A 4886-nucleotide genomic window follows, 5' to 3' on the forward strand; every position below is an offset into this window, starting at 1 on the left:
AGAAGGGGGACCCGGTGTAGATGCGAGCGGGCCCAGGTGGGGGGCCAGTTAAGCTCCATCTGGGCCCCAACTGGTGCCCCCTTGGGTAGTGACCGGGCACCCTGGCGCGCTACCAGCGGAGGGCCTCACGGGGGCCAATTTTTACCCAACCGGGTCCCAACTCAATCCCCAACTAAGCCCCTACTGGATACTCAACTGGGCCCCTACTCGACCCTACTGGGCCCCAACTGGGCCCCAACCGGGCCTCAACCGGGTCTCCCCGGGTCCCAACTGGGTCTGTACCGGGTCCCAACTGGGTGACCAACTGCCCGCCATCTGAGGCCCTACTCCACAGATCCTTTATCATGGGTACCTATTAGCCGTTAGCGCCCCTCACAAAAACTCATATTTGAGGGTCTAGGTAAAAAACGTTAACATTTCATGTTAACATATAGACGCTCCTAATAAAAGAAAATCTAGTACAAAGTTATTGTTTGTAATTAAATACGTTATTGCGTTCTAGAACTAGGGTTACGACTTTTTGTTCTGAGATTCACGGTCATATGCGTTGTTGTCGTCCGTCTTTGCTACACTGACCCTACAAAACCCCCGAGGTGGAACAAAAACGGGGACTAACACTAATGAGTTCCCTTAGTGAAAGCCAGGCAGTTGTTGGGCGAGTGATCGGCGCCTACTTGTGTACTGAAGAAGCCGGCGACATTACTGACGATGATGGCGAACAGCGAATACCGCTTTGTTTTCCCTCCGTTAAAACAGAGGGTAAACCCAGAAAATGCTTTCCTTGATTCTCAAAAATTATTTGGGGATGAAAATTAAAAATAAGTTTCCTTCACATGAGGAAAAATGTCCTCATGTTCAGGAATTTTGTTTGAGGCAAGGTAAAAATTAATTTATCCAAATTTTAAGTCGAAATTTCAATAAATCAAAGAAAGCATCTTCAGGGTGTAAATGCAGAAGACTGCTTGGGGTCTGCGCCTACCACCACCGCAACATGCCTTTTTGAAACGTCAGGTCATCCGACACCCTCACCGAGTGCCGAGCGGTCGGACCTCCTTATCGCAGGAGGCGCGCAGCACCAGGCAGTGCCCAGTACACTAAGGTGGATCGAAAATCTGGGATCACAAAAGAGGACCTAAGAAAGAGTACTTGATGATATGCTTCGACAAGCAGCAAAGTCGATTTGGACCCATTGGCAGCCCTTATAGCAGTGGGAAGGGCTTAAAGTTAGGTCTTTGGGTCAAAAATGGTACTTTTGGGCCTCCATGGGCCAACCTAGATGTCAGCCAGGATACGGCTATCTTTGATTTGGTGTGGAATTTATAAACAAAACTACCCCAGAAGTCACGACGCTGTGCGATATGATCTTTCGACGCGTCCTTGCAACAATATCCTATCTGTTTCGCTGCCCCAAAAGACTAGCCTATCTGTTTCGCTGCCCCGATAGACTAGCCTATCTGTTTTTCGGCGCTCTCTGCAGCGCTGTCTTCTTTTTATTGTGGGTTTATCTGTCGCATTCGCTTTGTAAATTGTTAATTTAAATGGGTTTTTTTCGTCAAAAAAAATCAAAAAAATCACCGTTTCCTTGTTATTGGGCGACTTTACTGTTGCCCGCCCTTCTGCATTGTAAAAGCTATATTCTGTGCCTGATTGTTATATCACAGAATCACAGATCGCAGAATCGCAGATCAATCACATTGCAACGCAGAACATACAAACGCAATAGCTCGTATCACAATCAGGCACAGAATATAGCTTTTACAATGCAGAAGGGCGGGCCACAGTAAAGTCACCCGATACCAAGAGAACGGTGATTGTTTTGATTTTTTAACGAAAAAAAACATTTAAATTAACAAAGCGAATGCGACAGATAAGCTTAATGCATACTGCACATGTAATCTTCACAATTATCCAAATTCGTGGGTCATTTCCGATTTTCCCCACAGCAATTCCGGTGTCCAGATGTCGCCCAGTACGTGTTACACCACTATAAGACAACTGTACGGTACACCTAGGGTTCGGAAATCAGTGTATCCGAAGGTTTAGATGGTATTTCTGGTCGAACCACTTCATTTCCGAGGTCGAGCTGTGAGTACCCTGATGCATCTCGACGAGACGAGACGATTTCAATCTGATCTTTTTTTTGTGGGACAAATAGTTTTTAAGACATGGCTAAAATACACCATTTTGGACGAAAAACAGCCGGTTTTCGACATAAAAGTCGTCCGACGGAACCAAAGATCATATCGCACATCGTCGCGACTTCTGGGTTAGTTTTGTATATAAATTCCGCACCAAATCAGAGATAGCCGTATCCTGGCTAACCTCTAGGTTGGCTTGGCCCTTGGAGGCCCTAAAGTACCATTTTTGACCCAAAGACCTTACTTTAAGCCCTTCCCACTGCTATAAGAGCTGCCGATGGGTCCAAATCGACTTTGCTGCTTGTTCTAGCACATCATCAAGTACTCTTTCTTACGTCCGGTTTTGTGATCCCAGATTTTCGATCCACCTTACTGTACACAGATCAATTAGTGGTGGAAGGAGTTTTCTAGGACAATTAATATTTGTACCACCAATCTGTCCTCGTTATTCCGATCACAGCGAAATGTCGATTGAAGTCGTAGGCCAATTTTGAACCTACACTTGAGCACGATGCCCCGGGCCGGGGCTAACGCGACCCCGGCGCACGGCACCTCGCCCAGCGTACGCACAACACGGACGAGCGGCTCGGCTACGCACGGCACGGTTCTGCATGTCGCAGGTCCTCGGCGCTCTGCTGCTGTCTCAGCTTTATGAGGGGCGGTGGGAGGGGGCGATGATAAGGGCCGGTCCTTTATTCTTCTGACTCTCGCTGTCTGACCGAAGGAAACAGCCGTGACGACTCAATCAGAGGGTCGGCATTCTCCATATATTCCCGGCACTCCGTTGGAGATATCGATCTCAGATTTTAATACAATGTAGATAAAGGAGTGGCTACAGCGTACCAGAGCCCTTTTCTACAAAAAGCGCCCACGAAAAAATCTGTTGTGGCCGTGTCAATGGGTTCATTGTAGGCAAAACAGGCAATGTCGGAGGCAAACGAATGCGTTCGACATCAAGATTAGTCCTTCAAGGACCCACCTGCCAAATTTGGATTTTTTCGGTACACGGGTTTTTGAGAAACAACGTGAGAAGTCTTCCCGTTCAAGGCGTTGCGCCCGCCGCGCGGAGCCAACCAGTGAGCTGGACGTCCAGTGAGAAATGAGTGTTCGAATCGACCTCGAATCGACGTCGACTGCTCGAGAAGTTATCGTTGGTCCTGAGACGAAGTTGTCGACGAAATTTCGATGTTACTCGAGAAGTGCCCTATGACGCGGCTTAACTCAGCTAATGTGTCTTAAAGTGTTACAGAACGGTTCCTGGTACTAAATTGCAAGTAATTTCGTAGTGTACATGATCGATGTCGATTCGACGTCGATTCGAGACAGGGTCTTCCCCTGACTGTACACTTACCTCTCGCTGGTGACCCGCAACGCCAAAACAACTATAGTCTGGAGACGTGTTCGCTCTGGCGCGGGAGGTGTCCGTCACGGACTTCATCTCCTGCATTAATTTTTGAATGTGATGGCGACTCGGGTGCCTACGGACACCATAACGGTCGCTACAGGACTTAGCGCAACCGTTGAACCCCATCCCTTTCGTCCCTTTTTGATGGAGTATCGAAATAGAACATGTCGAAAAAACGTCGATTTGCGGGACAAAATCCCGTCGATTCGACATTTGGAACCGACAATTTTTCGACCTGCCTAATCGACGTCGATTCGAAGTCGATTCGACCACTGATTTCTCACTTGGTTTAAGGGCTCAAGGCGCGCGTTTGACCACTCTGAAACTATTTTTTCAGAAACTTAACATGATCTATTCACAGTTACGTATAACTAAGGTGACTTTAGTATGGCGCCTGGTGGGTAGGCTACCCACGCCAACATCCGTCTGTCCGTACCCGCACCTCATCGTTCTTCGTGTGGTGACTGATACACATCGACTCACCAAGGTCTAATCATTCCTGGTAAATTTCATTTACTTGAGCTATTTCTTAGCATTCGATGACATTTTTTTGAGAAAAATCAGACATTTCACTGTAATTCAAAGAGTGATACTTTTCACACATTTTTGTGTGATAAAATGCCCGGTGTGATTCCCTTGATTTATCACTCCTGGGGGAGTGATGAATTTTTATCACAAATATTGTGCGACACTTATCGCAAAATAATGCGATAATTCTGGATTTAATGAAAAACAGTGTGATGCACATTGCACGAAAGTATGATACCTCGAAGTATAGCTCAAATGAGTGATTGTTATCACAAATGTAAGCAATGAATTTAATCTTTTACTTCTTTTGCGATGATCATCACAACATCGTGCGATATATGTGTATCACAGAAAATAAGCACACTGTAATTTACAGTGTTTGCCCGATCTGCACTCTGAAGTTTGAGTACATTGAACAGTCACGGCAAAAAAGGAGGCGAGTAATATGGAAAAGAGGCGTTTATTGATAGAAATTTCAAACACGTTTCTTACCTCACTGAAACCAGTTGCTGGGCTGCTTATCCGGGTGCGGCGCTGCTGGTGCAATTTTGCACGAACACCAGGCAGTCTCCGTCTGCTGGTGCAAAATTGGTCCAGCACCGTTAAACTTGTATCTGGTTTCTTGAACACAACAGAGGAAGCTCCAGTCCCCCAAGTAATTTCTCGAATATGCGTCGCCCAATTAATTTGAAAATTGGCCAGTGGACAGTAGAAGGTCTCTTCTCGGCCTCAGTCTGCTAAAAATCGCCCCGACATTGCCTGATTGCCTCCTGGCGAGAAACTGAGTTCGATAAATGTAGCTCACAACAAGTTTT

Source organism: Frankliniella occidentalis, unplaced genomic scaffold, assembly GCF_000697945.3.
Source record: "Frankliniella occidentalis isolate FOCC.00 unplaced genomic scaffold, Focc_3.1 Scaffold402, whole genome shotgun sequence".
NCBI lineage: Eukaryota > Metazoa > Arthropoda > Insecta > Thysanoptera > Thripidae > Frankliniella > Frankliniella occidentalis.